The sequence below is a fragment of the Canis lupus genome, chromosome 34, assembly GCF_003254725.2.
Source record: "Canis lupus dingo isolate Sandy chromosome 34, ASM325472v2, whole genome shotgun sequence".
Classification (NCBI taxonomy): domain Eukaryota; kingdom Metazoa; phylum Chordata; class Mammalia; order Carnivora; family Canidae; genus Canis; species Canis lupus.
In genome coordinates, this window is record NC_064276.1 from 18,759,673 (window position 1) to 18,776,112 (window position 16,440).

A 16,440-nucleotide genomic window follows, 5' to 3' on the forward strand; every position below is an offset into this window, starting at 1 on the left:
AGAGAACCAAAGAAGCCACCCAGAACGAGTAAGTGTGACCTCTTCTCTCCTCATGTACCCTTAACTTCTCAGAGTGCCCCACTAGCAAAGACCAGAGGGCTTGAAGTCATCAGATGCAGTGTCCCTTGGGACCTACGGTTTAAAGAGCACAACAAAGCCAACAGGCTGACTTTCCAGTATACTGTTGCCTTTCCTTAACTCTGGCTTTTTTGGACAAATTTTGAGACAAAGTGCAAATAGCCAGTTAGAAAAAAAGAGGTAAACAGACTGAGGCTTACATTTTAAGTTCTACCGTACTACCAGAAGAGGTCAGAAATAGGTCTTTATTTTAGGGCTGAGTAGACTAAAAATTCATTTCAAGCATAAAATATATTCCTAATGTCTCAATATTCTTTGTAATTGCTACAGCACTACTAGTGAATGACAAGAACAAGAGATAATACTCTGTTCTGGGAACCAAGAAGGTTCAAGAGAGATAAAGTAAGTGGATAGGTCCTGGCACTTAAAAAGAACATCTGGGAAAGGAGATGCCTTTTGGATTTCCAAACCAAATAAGAAACATGCTCAAACCCATCAGAAAAGCTCACATTAATTCTGCCTGGCAACAGTTTCCAAAAATAAAAAATTTCAAATGTTATCAAATGTAGTTAGGGGGCACAAGTTCTAAAAGCAGGATTGGAGGAAGTATGGGAGAATGTGCTGTCTTCTTTAATACCCGACACAGCTAACCCTGCTAAGCATAAATTTAAAAATTGAATATAGCAAAAAAAAAAAAATCATCCATAAATAGTAAAATCAACTAGTAAGCTGTGCTAAAAAAATTTTAATGATTCCCTCAAAAGCCCTCTCCTTAAACATGTACAAACTATTTCCAACCCAAATATCTCCATCTGACTCACTCTATTCTTTTATACTAGTATTTAAGGTCAGTCCAATAATGTGGATATAAGAGTGAGACAATCAGCAACATAGGACATTTCTGGACCTAAGGCCAGCATTTCTGTGTGTTGTTTCTTATATATCCTTTACGTAACCTTTAAAAATGTACCCCCAGGGGCACCTGCGTGGCTCAGTCAGTTGAGCAGCCAACTCTTGGTTTAGGCTCAGGTCCTGATCTCTCATAAGACTGTACCCACCGTTGGCCTCCACACTTAGCATGAATTCTGCTTCAGATTCTTTCTTCCTCTCCCTCTGCCCCTCCCCCCGCACTCCCTCTCTCAGATAGATAAAATCTTAAAAAAAGAATTTATTCCCCAAAAGTCAACAACTACAAAAAAACTAAGACCCTTCAAAAAAATATCAATGTTACAGGAAAAAGAAAAAAAAAAAAAAAAGGACAGAGTGTTGTAAAGAAGATAAAAGAGACAAAAATAAATGTAATATGGGATTCTTAATTGAATCCTAGATCAAAAACAGTATTAATATCAGCTATAAAAGACATTTGAGGGAAAACTGGGGGAATTCTGAGTATTACTGTATAAAAGTTAATTTTCCTAGGCTATGTAGAATATTTTTAATCTTTGTGGAGATGCACACTAAAGTATCTGGGGGTGAAATATCATGTCTGCAATTTATTTTTGAATGGTTCAGAAAGAAAAAAATAATCTACACACAGAGAAATGAAGCAAATGTAGGACTATGTTTTAAAAATCAGTAAGAGGGTGGTGCCTGGGTAGCTTAGTCGGTTGAGTCTCTGACTCTTGATTTCTGCTCAGGTCATGATCTCAGGGTCATGTGATCGAACCCGTGTTGGCTCCACGGGAGTCTGTGTGGGACTCTCCCTCTCCCTCTGTCTCTCCTGCACCACTTGCTCTGTCTCTAATAAATAAATGTTTAAAAAATAAAAATAAATCAATAAGATCCTCTATTCCATCTCTTCTGAGATATTTGGAGAAAAAAAATATGCCTTTGTCTTATGATTGACTAATAGGTCAAAAGTAGATGTGCTAAGAACTTCAAAACCATGCATTCACACATGAAAAAAGCCACCCTGGCCCATTATCAAATTGGAAGGATACTATCCTATTTATCCTTTACCATGTTTGGCTAATACAGCCCCAGAATCTAAACTTACACAAAGACAAATGTTGGTCACACTTCAATGTCTAAGTCAGTGATTCTCAAATACTTTTTTGGCCCTGGTCCAATTAGAAAGGAGAAGGGAACACTCAAGAGAGGCCAGAATGAAAAGTGCCACTGCTATCATCATGACTATGGCCTGTGGCCGCCTTTACCATTGCCTGGATAAAAAGACAGTAATTACACAAGTACAAAATATTAACAAAAGTAAAATCTACCAGTAATTCCACATATATATTAACACACACATAACAGAAACTAAAACATATGCCCAACTCAAGATCACAAAGCATTCTTGGGAAAAAATGGAGAATGTCTACCCCTTGTAAATATATATATGCACAACAGCTTTAGAACATTACCAGAACAGCTGGACAACTCCTTAGATTTTATCCCCAGAGTCCTCAAGAGGACACAATGTAGTCATCAACAATCTGTGAAGGTTGGCAGAATTAAAAAGAATTAAAGTCCTTTTCCTTGAGGTTCTCCTTTGTTCTCTTCCCTTTAAGCAGCTGGTTTGGCTCCTTTCGTCCGTAAAGGCTGAGCAGGGCCAGGAGTAGCAGTTTGAAATGTATGGCCTTGGCTTTTGGTGATCTGAGCCTTGTGGAAAAAAGGCACACGTTTCTGAAGGCCCAGATTGGACCAACCTAGCTTACCAGGCTAGATCAGAAAGGAATATGGACTAAAGACGTATGTTGTGTTTTAAAAGTATGTTGGCTTGAGAATCCCCTGTGCATTTATGTTTTGGGAATCCAGAGTGGCAGTGGGACTCTGGAGTCGAATTGAAGCCCTCCACACAACTAACAGGAAATAGGACAAATCTCTGGTATAGCCAACACCTATGTGAGCATATACAACACATCGGGACTAAGATTTCAGGGCAGACTCATTCTGCAATCCCAAACTGTAAGAACAGCTGTAGGGCAGCCCAGGTGGCTCAGTGGTTTAGCGCCGTCTTTGGCCCAGGGCATGATCCTGGAGACCCGGGATCGAGTCCCACATCAGGCTCCCTGCATGGAGCCTGCTTCTCCCTCTGCCTGTGTCTCTGCCTCTCTCTCTGTGTCTCCCATGAGTAAATAAAATAAATAAAATCTTTAAGAAAAAAAAAGAACAGCTGTAACTGTCCTGGGCAAAGTCCTACATGAAGAAAGCAAGGCTTCCTCTCTGGGATAGAATTTGGGATCAGTAGGTACAGGGAAAGTGGTCTTTAGGCCTGGCACAGTGGCAATATTCAAGATTTTAGATTGGTGGTTAATCATGGTGGTAGTGGTAGGGGTTATAGTGTTGATTACTCCAGGTTATTTTTTCCTGCTTGCCTTGTTGGTAGTTGGGGACCAAAGGACTGAGTATCATCACTCTGGTGGTATACTTCTAGGCCATGGATATAGAATCAACCATGAGGTAGCAGAATTCATCAATTAACAATTATAGAAGCCCTTCCTGTATGGCCAGTATTATCTTCTGTACAATAAATATCTCAAGAGCCAAATTAGGAACTGATAAAGCGAGTTCCCGGAACATCTGGCTTCAGGAATCAGATTTCTTCTATGCAGTAGGAAAAACCTACAGTCAGCGAAAGAGAGGCTTCAGGAATTATTGTGTGGACCAAAACAACAACAACAACAACAAAAAACCCAAACCCATTCTATTTTTCATGACTTAGAGCTAGAAACTTGAGGTAATATAATAAGCTCAAGGAAAAAAGTCTCTGACCTTGCTATCATGACACGGACTATGGGTAAAGACAGATGCAACAAACAGGATTAGGGTTACATTGGTATTTGGAAAGGACCAATCCAAAAGTGAGATTCAACGCTTATGATCTTGCATGAACATGGCTGGGGAATACCAGATTGAAAGAATAACCAGTGAAACCAGAGCCAGGTCTTGCTAAAGAAAAAGAGGTGAGGGAAGAAGACACTAGTTTTTTGCCCATAAGACAGATGAGGTTATACCAAGTATTTGGAAATTCAAGAGCTGGAAACTTTTTGGGGATGGATGCAAACTCAGGAACCATGTTGGTGAGCTCCTATCAACAATAAGAGGCACTTACTTGAAAGATGGTATGGAGAGTACGTCTCCAGAGAGCCCACTCTCAACTTACAAGTGGGGTGCCAGGAAAACAGGGTTAGCAGGGACATCAGAACAACTTCAGAATTCTGAAAATGGAAACCCAGAGGCCTTGATACAAGAGTTAGAAATTAAAGGTTGGAAAAGCAGCTTAAAAAAGCACTGGCCCAACTTTGAAATGTATAAAGAGCATTAGTGAAAAGTGGTATCTGAACTATCTCTATGTGGTCACCTGCAAAGACAGTAGAATTCCTCCCAGGATATAGGAATTAGAATTATTTTTTTTTTCTTTTCTTTTTTTTTTTTTAAAGGGAAGTTTTTTTTTTTAATTTTTATTTATTTATGATAGTCACAGAGAGAGAGAGAGAGAGAGAGAGAGAGAGAGGCGCAGAGACACAGGCAGAGGAAGAAGCAGGCTCCATGCACCAGGAGCCTGATATGGGATTCGATCCCGGGTCTCCAGGATCGCCCCCTGGGCCAAAGGCAGGCGCTAAACCACTGCGCCACCCAGGGATCCCCAGGAATTAGAATTATTGATAGAATTTCTCCCACCTAGGTTTTAAATTAGACAAAAGAATGGATACCATGAAGCAGTTAAAACCATGAAGCCAAGCTCTGTAAGCCTCTCTTCCATTTTCTGTTTACCCTGGATAACCCTAAATCTCTGCTATGGACTGGAGCTGACAGCAACATGGGTCTAGATGGTGCCATGGATACTTTTGGAGTTTGCAGAACTTTGCTTTCTCTGGGGAAATGCTGGCTGTATATAGGATTGCCATTGGATCAATGACAAGATGGTGCAGTGCTCACACCGGCTCTGGGAAAGTACAGGGTTTCTAAATTTTGTTTCATATAGGGCTGGTGTTATGGCATTTTATGCTCTACTGCTCCCTGGAATGTGGAATATATGACACAAGACAGACTCAGCAACAAAGAAACCCAGCTTTAAAGATGCCAGATCACATCTGCATTTCAGCTCAAGGGGCTTCCGGGTTGCAGCTTGTTAGACCCCCAAAACAAAGCCCTTCTGGCAAGGGCAAAGGTAGGAAAAGAGAAAAAAAATGGTGGTTTTATACTTACAAAAGGATTTAAATTTCTGTGATTGACTTGACAAGGGGTACGCTTCACAAGAAAGGGCTTTATTGGGGGTGTTTTTCTATTGCTGGAATCATACTATTTGAACTATAATGTTTGTATCATTGAGCGACTTAATGTAGTGGGGAGGGGAATGTGATGATCTGGAAGTTTGCTTCTGCTAGACTCAGCTTAATGATTGCAACATCCCCCCAAAAGTTTCCTCCCTCCTCTCCCTCCTCTTCCACTGTCTCTCCCAGCAATCAGCCATGGCAGCAGCTGGCAGGCAGAACTAGCACATGGTATCCCAGAATCAAATCACCAGCTGAAATACTATTGGTCAGAAGATGAAAAACTCAATCCTGCCCATGAAAGTCAGCTTGAGAGGTCACTGTGTAACGTACAACTGCAACCCAGATGGAGAGATAGTATCGTGCAAGCTGACCACTCAGAATATGGGGGGGCACCCTTGCCTCCAGGGGTCTCAAAGCTTTCCTTGGCTCTTTACTCTCCCTTCAGAGAGGAGAAAATGTGACCCAAGTCAAGGATGACACCCAGTTTCTAAAAGAGAGACTGTGTGGGGTTAGGGGTAACAGCTTTCGCTAGGAAGAGTTAAAGTGGTCCTCAAGGCTATTTGCCTCTACTGTTGCAAAGGGCTGGAAGCTGCTCCCCACCTCCAAAGGCTGAGTGAGCCCTACGAAGAGCTCAGGGTAATAATGGGCCTGTTGTGGGCGTTAGAAGCAAGAGTCCTCATGGCTGACCTATAGTTCAGGGGCAAATTTGCCAGGGTATAAAAGGTTGGCTGATCATGTCTTCCCATGGTCATCAAGTAGGAGGACCAGTTGCTAAGCAGAATTTGGGATACTGACCTTGCCCATTCTTTAGCTCAATCAGTACTAATAATAATGACACAGGTGATTTTTGAAGGTTTCTATTCTACATTAGGCTAAAATAGAAGGAAAGAGATTCTTTCAATGAATCCTCCTTAAGAGAAGTGGTCATGTTAATCAGGAGCCTACTTTTTTTTTTTTTTTTTTTTTTAAGATTTTACTTATTTATTCATGAGAGAGGCAGAGACACAGGCAGAGGGAGAAACAGGCTCCCCGCAGGGAGCCTGATGCAGGACTCGATCCCAGGACCCTGGGATCACGATCTGAGCTGAAGGCAGATGCTCAACCATTGAGCCACCCAGGTGTCCAGAGAGAAGCCCACACTGGACACAGGGTATGAATCAGGGATGTGCAGACTCTGAGGATGGGGAACTATGGATGTGGGAAAGCACAAATGTCTATCCAAGAATACTCCCTCTGGATCTTGGTACAAAATCGCAAATCTTTCAGCGTCATTTCCAAATAGAAAACCTCTGTTATCAAATCGGGGAAATAATTTAACGCCAATGGTAGCAGAGAGGTGTGGTTTGGGTTTTTTTTTTTTTTTTTTTTTTGGACCCAGATGAACAAATTCCAGATTCACTTCAAGTTCACACTCTCCACATCTCAGTATTTTTGAAATGGCTCGGATCTGTGCAGTTTCTTTTCTTCGAAGGACTCATTTACCCTAACAATTTAGGATTGTTACTTTAGAATTTGAAATTGGAAACTCAGAGGCCTTGGAACATAAGAGTGAGAAATTAAAGAGAGGACAAGGAGCTTCGAAAGCAACTGGCTGAACACTGAGGTAGGGCTTGTGTCTTTAACTGCTATGGGGCTCTTCCACAAAAATATTTTGTACAGAATGAATATACCTAGTTGCATCAATGTGTCACATCCCCAAATTTGTGGGCGATTGGAGGAACCAGAGCATTTGACAGTCGAGTGTAAGGCTTGTGTGAGTGTACAGAGCTGACTCAGAGCAGAGTCAAGATAAAAATAAGTGGTTCCTCTGGCTTTGAATGAACCACCCCATTTCGACTACCACAGGCTGGGACTTTTTAGACACAGCCTAGAGAGCTGGCTTCCACCTGGGGCATTTGGTTACTTTCAAGCTTAAGAGACTAGCAGGATGAAAAGGTGACTGAATGGCCTGCTTACCCCGAAAGGAAAATCTGAGCATTATTCATACTAATTCCTTTCCTGGGGCAGCTGTTCAAAGAATTTTAATATTCAACTTTTACCAATGTGATAGACAACTATTTATTTGATTTTCACTTGCGAGAAACAAGTCTAAAGAGAGCCTTTGTGGTCGACATGACAGGATGGCTTCCTCTACTGTGGGCCTTACGTCAACCACAGACCATGAAGTTACCATTAAGGGCTGCTCACGGGGATTGGGGGTGGGGGGAGAGGACACAGGACACAACATCATCAAGAAAAGGGGAAACAAGGCATTTTTCCTGAATGGTGAAAAGAATGCCAAACGAAACCATCTTTAACATCCTTCCTATAATTTATTCCCAATTTACGTGATTCTCCTCTAAACTGGCATTAAAGAAAAGTGTTATTAATACTGGAAACAGGACTTAAGCACTGTGGAAAATTTTATCTTTGACTTCAAACTTAAAATCTGACAGGAGAAAAATCCAAACTCTAGAGAAATTAGGGAAATCAGCTCCTCTGAGAACCATTCCTCTATTTATGGCCCTCCTCCTAAAAGCAGAAACTCGGCAAATGTGTCAATGGTGTCTACACCGTGACTTATTCTCTAGCACATGTAGTCTTACTGGGAAACATAGCATTACCCGCATGAAGTCTAAATGCAGCCTAGGAAGACTTGGCTTGTGTATGTGTTTAAAGGAGGAATCAGAAAATGAGAACTAGTCCTAACTAGTTTTTTCCTACTTATCTCTAAGGTCATCCCAAGGACTCTCAGAACTCCGGTTTTGAGATCCTCTGCTTCTGAGCAGTTAGAAGCTAGTGTTGGAGGCTGTTGAAAGGTGAGGTGGGAAGGGAACACGAGAGACTATGTGGTATACAGAATACATTCACCAAGTTCTGGTTGTGTGCAGAACTCTGCTACGGCTGCCGCAGATACAAAGAAACGTAACACAGGGGTCCTCTGCTTTTGGAGCCACTTATAGTGAAGAGAGATTGTTTCCTGTTTTAACAAGAATGTAAACTGAGAAGCAGGGAGTGAGTTTAATATTTGTCAAAATACAGAGGACATTAAAGCCCTATGTGGCTTTTTCCTTATTCCTCCAGAAAGATTCCATAAAGAGTGAAGAAAATGGAAAGAGAGTTGAGGGGCAGAAATCTTCGGACTTGAGGTATCCGTGGGCATGGAGTAGCTACCCCTACTAAATTATTCTCCATTTAGATTCAGATTAGGACAGTTGGGGTAGGCATTCCAGGATCTGGTCCTTACTGTGGGAGGGCAGCCCCCCAAGGAGACACATCCCCCCCTCCTTCTACCTTTTCTATAAAAAAGTATAAAGGACCCTCATTAAGTGCCCTTTCAGGCAGTCACAAAGCATTTCCAGGCACTCAGCTGAGAAGTGTTTCTGTAAGCTGAAGTCCTCCTCAGCCCCTTCTGGAAAAGCACAAATATCAGCATCCTCTTACACAGCTGATATCTAGGGTTACCTCCTGAGAGGTTTCAAACTCTCTCACAAAAGGACAATCTGCCCAGGCCTGTTTTTTTTTTTTTTTTTTTTTTTTTTTTTTTTTAATAGGGAAAGGAAGACATTCTTGTAGGCCCTTGTCTTTTCCTATAGAGAAGGAAATATTTCAGGAAAAACAAAACAAAAAAAAGAACAAAACGAAAAAAACCCAACCACCTTAAAGCGAAACACAAATGCAAACAGCCTCATTTCAGGTGCGAGGATGAGGACCAGGAATTCAGAAGAGCTCTTTAAAACACTGAGAAGCTGCATTGAATCATTACTACTGAGTTGTGTTTTGCTTTTTAACTAATTGTCCTTTTCGTGCTTATCCCATGGCCCTGGTCTAGCCCACACAGCCCTTTGGGGGAGGCGGGAGGTGTCTGTGAGCTGCTGGCCAAGACAGAGGAGAATGTTTCGAATGGTTGCAACAGAGGTAAGCATATCCCTAGAACCTGACCTCATTTGGGGTGAGGAGGCCCTTCTGGTTATGGGGTTGCTCAGAGGCTGGGTTCTTTCTGGCACTTCCTGGGATGTTCATCTGAGGAGGCTAGGCATCTGAGGAGTGCCTGGCGGAAGGGTCACAGCCAAAGCGAGGCTCCCCCGTAGCTGAATAACAGTCTGGGAAGTATCATTTTAAAATGACATGTATCCGACCACAGTGGGAAATTAAACAGGACAGAGAAGGCCAAGGAGTAGGGAAATTACAGCTTTGTCATTCCCAAGTCAAAATGTAAGCAGAAGCAAGAGATCTGTGCGCTGCAGCAGACAAACACCCGATCCTCAGGCCTGGAATCAAGGCTGGAGCTTGCAGTGGAAGAGCAAGCAGGAATCTTCCATGGGAGCTAAAGCCACAGCCCCACTGCAAGCGGGAGATAAAAGGGTAATATCCTCAGATCAAGTCTCAACACCTCTCTCTCTGGGGAAGCTGAACCACCCTCTTCTATTAGCACCCCCTTTAGACAGCTACAGTGTAAAATGGGAGACAAAGAGAGGAGGGCGGCCTCATGGGTCAGTAGCAGCCCTCCCTCCGAAGCCCAGACCATTAGCTTGGCAGTTGCAGGGTTAAAGCCAGCACTTAAAAGAAAACTGGAACCCCATTAAGCCCAGGCTCATTAAGCCCAGGCTCGGAGAACAGGGAGCAGCAGGGAAGCCAAAGGAAACTAATTTTGGAGGTTCTCCAAGCTGCCAATCACAAGCATATTTCTAACAGTCCCAGTGTTGTTTGAGTTGGTTGTTTTTCCACAGGCTGCACAATAGGGTCTGGTTATTCATTGAAAAAGTCTGCAAGGGAGCCCCGCCCTCCATTCACAACCAATTTGGAATGCTCCATTCAGGCCGGAGGGGGACTCAGCAGCTCAGCTCGCCGGGGCGGACCGAGCAGAGCCCAGCTGTCGCCACAGGGACGCTTGCTCGCCCAGCGCGCTGTGTTTATGTAAGAAATTCAGACACTGCAGGCGCCGGCCTGCTCTGCACCCTCCCTAACATTCGGATGGCCGAGCCCCTGGCTCAAATCTGCAAGGATGTGCAAGTCAGCTCCGAGGAAGGTCGGCAAGTGCCCTCTGGCACAAGGGGGGGAAGGCAAAAGAAAACTGTCCCGTGCTGCCCGGTTCAGAATCCAACTGTAGCTACCAGCAAAGAGAAAAAGACTTCCCTGGTATTTCTCCTGCCCCCCGGGCAAGCTGGTTTGCATTAGAGGACACCTCTCTATGGAAGTCAGCCTTTCCAGACTCCTTGCTTTTCCATTCACTGCCAACAGCTACATGGGGAGCCACCTGGCATCCTCCCCAAGGGAGAGGGTCTCTGGAGACACCACTCGATTCTCCGGCTGCAGAGGGGGGGAGGGTGCGAGCTACCTATTATGAACAGCTTCACAGTTCCTCTACCGGCTTCACATCCGGCTTGAAAGGTTTATAATCTCCCCCAGCCCCCCACCCCCACCATGCCCATGCGACATCAAAAGGGAAGAGCATGGATATGTTGGGGTTGGCGGGTGAAATCTACTCCAAGGACAACGCAAAGTACAAGGCTAAAAACTGGTTTGGTTTCTTGGAGATTTTTTTTTTTTTCCCCAAATCTTCAATAATTACCCTGAAGAAGATCTGATGAAGCCAGTCTGACAGCCAGGGTTTATTTCAAGAAAAGCATACTACTTTGTGAAAACCAAATCCAGGAGATAAATTAGCTCTTGGGTTGTTTCCTTTTTTTCATAACAGATTTGGCTATTTTCAAATATCTTCTGTTTAACTCTTCTCATTGCCTGTCCCCCCCCCCCAACACTAGTGAACTCAGATGTGACTCAGGGAGCATTTCTCTCTATAGTGTTTCTGACCACAGAATCCCCACATTCAACGCCTTGGCTGCTCTGCAGACCAGTGGCTAACTTATCCTGCTCCTGGAGTCTTTGCGCTCTGTGCTGCAACTTTCCCCCGTGCTTCCTCCTTCTGGGCAGGGGAGCCCTCTTTATTTGCCTTGTGGGGGTCTTCTCCATGAGAAGAGCTGCTACTTCATAGCCAAGCCTATCGGAGTACTTACATCACGGTTACACACACACACACACACACACACACACACACTCACTCACTCTCCCTCCCTCTCTCTCATAAGCACCCACCGCAAATACACTATGGACCTAGTATTTTGCCCCTCCTTTAAGCTGAGCCTCTTAGAGGGCTGGGACAATGATAGAAACTGACGACCAAAGCCTCTGTTAAATGAGCTTGATGAGTTCACAAAATGAATTTTTAAAAAAGCAACCTAATCCGGTACTGGCATCAGCATGCCTGGCGCTTGTCCAAGAGCTGGGAGCTGCAACATGACAAGACTCTGAGCTCCTTGGATTCCAAGTGGAGAAGCACCGTGTGCCAGGGCACAGATGGGGCCCAAGCTGCCTCAAGGGCAGCCATGCGCCTGAGAGGGGGCTGTCAGCCTCTGAGCCTCGTTGTACTTTACCACCATTAAAACTCGAAAAACATGTGGAGGGTACAGTCTCTTGGTAGAAAACCACACATCCTACCCAAGCCTACTACCACTAACATTTTTCCTGGGGCTGAAATTCAAAAGATGATACTTCTAGATGGTAGAAATGAGCTGATAATACAAATCCTCAGCTTTAGAGAGCTACCCATGTTTTAATCCCATGAAAGTAAAGAATGCTGAAAACGAGATAGATGGTAAGGTCTTGAATGATTCCAGGTTTTTGTTACCTCTGGCATCTACATAAGTGATCTGCCTGGGGCAGACACACATGTAATTCCCCATCCCAAGTCTTTCTTGCCAAATGCAAAGGACTGGAAAGGTTACTGGGTTTTATTAGAGGGCTAAGAGCAGAAAGACATCAAAGAGGAAGAGAGAAATTCATTGTTTTTAATAAGCCTAACTGAATTAAAGTTAGAGAAAATAGATTTTGTGTGAACATATGGCTCTCTTAGATAAACGGGAACTCCAGGTCTTGGATCCTTAAGAGTCCTGGTCAAAGGATCTTGGAGGCTATCAAAACAGGAAGGATTTCAAATCACTTAGCACTCTCCCAGTGTAAGTTAGGGGGCTAGCTAACAAAGACTCCGAAAGATACCCTGTAGCCTGGAGTCAAACGTCCTCTCCCTTCCACTGTTCTCTCCTGGCTTTCCAGAACAGTACTCTTCTGCCTTCTACCTTCTCTAAAAAAGGACAAACTGATAGCCCTGACTCCCTCAACTCTCTTACTTTCAAAGTGCCTACTGTTACTTTCTAACCTTCCAAACAAAAAGACTTTGGGACAGTCTTTTCAAATAGAAATGGCCCAAGACCACAGGGCAAGTTAACAAGAGTTTTGCTACAGGCTGGTCTCTGCCTCTACTCTATCAACTTCATATGTAGTTTTAAAAAAAAGAAAAGAAAAGAAAAGTCCAGTTGAATCATCTCATATTAAAACAGGATTAAGATCAATGTGTTTCAGGCTCAAGGGCTGCCATAACAGTTAATTCTATTTCCCCGGCCACCTATTGCAATGTATTTATGAAAAGTCGATTTTATCAGTTAATTAGCCAGTCCTTAGGAAATTACTAGTACTTCCTCCAGTCGGTCCATTCTTTTTGAAACACAGATCTAAAAAAGAACACTTCAAGGGGAAAATAAGGTCATTTGGATTTTCAAACAGTTCTCTAAATTATATTTGCTATGGAGGTCACGGTTTTAAAATAAGATTTTTATCATGCTTTTTCCTCAGTGTAAAATAGTTTTGTTATTCAAGATGCTATATTCACAATATCACAAATGAGATTAAAAAATTAATCTGAAATCTGCATTTAAAAAAATACTATTTATGTATACTAAAGTCTAGTAATACTGTTAAGTGCCCAGTCAATCCAGAAAAAATTAATGTAAGCTCTGCCTCCCCAGATCTAAAGCATTTTGAGTTCCAATCTTAGCCACCATTTTGATTTATAGTTAAGTCTATGAAAATGTATAGTAAAAGTGTGACACATCTAACCACTGACCCAGATTTCCAGGTTTGTAGGTTCCAGGTTTGTATGTTAATACACATATTTAGTTACACACACATTTATATTATTCAAGATATATATATATACACACACAGTTTTTATCTATATGCACACTAATATGTCTTATAGGAAAGATGTCAGTTTTATAACTTTGTTTAATAGGTCTCTTCCAAATCCTAGATGGAAAAACTCACAGCACCAAGATATTTAATAAGTTTCTCAGGATCCTGGAATGAAGAGCACTGACATGTCAGACTGGGTGGCCAACAGTCTCCCTATATCTTTCCCGAGGGCTGGCTCCAGGTCTTTGAAATAATGAGGGAGCCTGTGGAACACACCTGCACATGCCAGTACCTGGCTCTGCAGCTTTGTGAGAGGTTCTTTAAAGATCATATTTTATAATTTTTCTTATTTCACCTATCCCCTCCCACTTGCCCCAACTCACCAGTCAGTAGCTCCAGTGATCTGGACCATGTATTATCCCCTCTATAAAATGAAGGGGTTGGGCAAGACTATTTCTACAAGGGACTTGCAGCTTGAACCATCTGGGATCTTCAAGGTTACTTCTCAGGACCAGGGAATAATGGGTCCAATTGGTAGATCCCCTATGGTCTACAGGTTGCACTTTCTGTTCCACTGAATTTGACCTTTAAAAATTTCCAGAGTGGGGGGGGGAGGATACTTTACTAATGTCTGTATTTGTGAGGTAAGGGAAAGTCTATACAGCTAGAAGTAAGCAGAGCATTTCTGTAGGACTTACAAGAACAATGGTTTCATTTATTCAAATCACACTTAGAAGACTATGGATGGGAACCCAAATCTGGAAAACTGACAAAACATAATCTCTTTAGAAGCTGAGCTCATAGCACTTACTGAAAAAAGTAAGCCATAATCCTCAAAACTGACATTCTAAAAAAAAAAAAAAAAAAAATTACCCACATTACTTTTCTTTTTCTCTCATACATAAACACACACAGACTCTGCCTCTGCCCCCCACCTCACACACTCACACACACACACACACACACACACACGATAATTAATCAAATCATCATTAAAAGGGCAGGAAGATCAGTGTGGCAGGCCACAGAAGAATATCTGTTACAAAGGCTTTCGCTACTGCAGGGAAAAGGTCTGCCTTACTGGGCAAGTGCAAGTTTGGTTTACAGTTCGTTGATTGGCTGATTCAAATCAACTCATAAGGTTTTATTAAATCTGAATGAGTTTCTCCCCCTCCCCTGGAATAATCATGGGCTCTTCCAGAAGGTGACTGCAGTGAAAACAGATCATCAATCCAAGGCTGTGAGATGTGCTCACAGAGAAGTCTGACCAGCCTCAGGCTTTGCCAGCTCCCTTGCATCTACACACTGTCACTCACAACTGCAGCCAAACCCGTTACACATAATGGTAAGGATGAACGGCTCAAGTACATACCACCCTGTACTTGTATTCTTACTTAACCTCTAAGACAAGCTGATCTATTTGAAGCTATCCTTCTTAAACCTCTATCTCCCGAAAGAAGAGTCAGAGGGGGGAAAGAATTATTAAAACACTTTTTGAGGCTACTCAACCATCTGTTTTATCCTTAAAGGACAGGAAAGCTCAACCTTAAGAAGTTAAAGCAAAAAGCAAACAAAGTAAAAAACACATCACGCTTGGTAAGTAGAAATCTCTCTCAATGCATCTCCATTTTAGGTAGGCATGGCAATTTAATTAAAGAATTTAGCACATTCTATTGGCTGAGTGGGAATTATTTCTAAGGAGCCAAAACACATTTATTGATTCCTTCACTTTAGCCTATTCCTGCAGATAAACATCTCTCCAAATATAAATCTTGTTTACTGACATCCTTCTCTAAAGAGCATACCTTTGCTTCAGCACATGAAATCAATTTGAATGCAGTCATCTCAACTCCCTTCTACCTCTTTGGGTTACAGAGAAACAAACAAAAGTGTCATAAAAGCATTTCAAAGAACTTCTGCCAAGAAAGCCACCTCCCAAACAAACTGCAGTTTATGCTGCTCTGAGCAGGAACTGGAAAGGCTGGGCCAAATTGTCAACACAGAACAAAGTGGGGTTACAAATCCTGTCTTTTATCTTGCAACACACACACACACAATATTTGGGTTATCTTTATTTAGCCCTTTAGTGGCAAGCTTCCCAATCACTTGAAAGCAATTAAAAGGGCAATAATTAACATGCATTTACTTTCCTATAGAAAACAACTACAGCAAGCTGTGGCAGCACTAAGGTAACTATACATCTGTGGGTTACAGTTTATTCCCTTTTAAATTTCATGGCATTGTGCCTTGAATAGGAGGTCTATCATTAAAGAATATTTTGCTGGTACCTCTGGTCTTTCATCTAATGCTTAAAACAGCCAGCTTTTACTTAGATACAAAGATACCCTCTCTCTCCTATGGCATTCCGTGTCTCTCTCTCTCTCTCTCTCTCACACACACACACACACACACACACACACACACACACACGATAAAACAAAGCTGGGAAGAATTTGTTGCTGCAAGATGAGAAATCGAATCCTTGCCTGGCTCAGGTGCTTGCTATTATAAACTATGACTAAGAGACATGAATTTCTCTATGATGCAACTCTCAAGAGAGGGAGCATTTTCTCCAGGCCTCTCTTAAACCTGCTCACTCGCCAGTGACTAATGCTCTCTAGAGCTGCCCTGTGCTGCTCACATTTCATCAGCCGGCTTTGTCCTTGATAGCTCTGCCTGGACCATAAAAGCTCCCAAACCTGTTGAGGACAGCCTGGAAAGATCAGTGCAAAGCTAACCATGCCCTTGCCAGCCTCGAGAGCCATCTTTTGAGTTTCCCCACTGCATTTATTATCTCAATGATAGGCGCACTTAATGACCATTTGAAGAAAAAGTTTTTACTCCTCTCTGAAAGATAAAGTCCTGACAACTATGCAAAACACAAGAGTAAATCAGGTCACACTGTGACCACCCAGTGTCAACCTAGAAGTAGACACAAAATTGACAACATGTTGGGTGAAGCCACAATTAACTGGAATCGTCCATTAACTATTTTCTGCACCTTTAAAAGAGAAAAAAGTGTCAGACTCATGATCTGCATCAAGGACTTAATTTATAAAACAAACAAACAAAACACTGTAAAATAATGTCTGGTTAGAGGATGTTAAGTCCAACATCTTACATATATAATGTAAAC

General features: G+C 42.5%; 1 protein-coding gene across 2 annotated transcripts in view; it reads right to left on the reverse strand.

The window, feature by feature from the left end:
* Positions 1–16,440, reverse strand: part of ETV5 (ETS variant transcription factor 5) — a 62,187-nt gene that overhangs the window by 38,565 nt on the left and 7,182 nt on the right. The window lies entirely within an intron of this gene.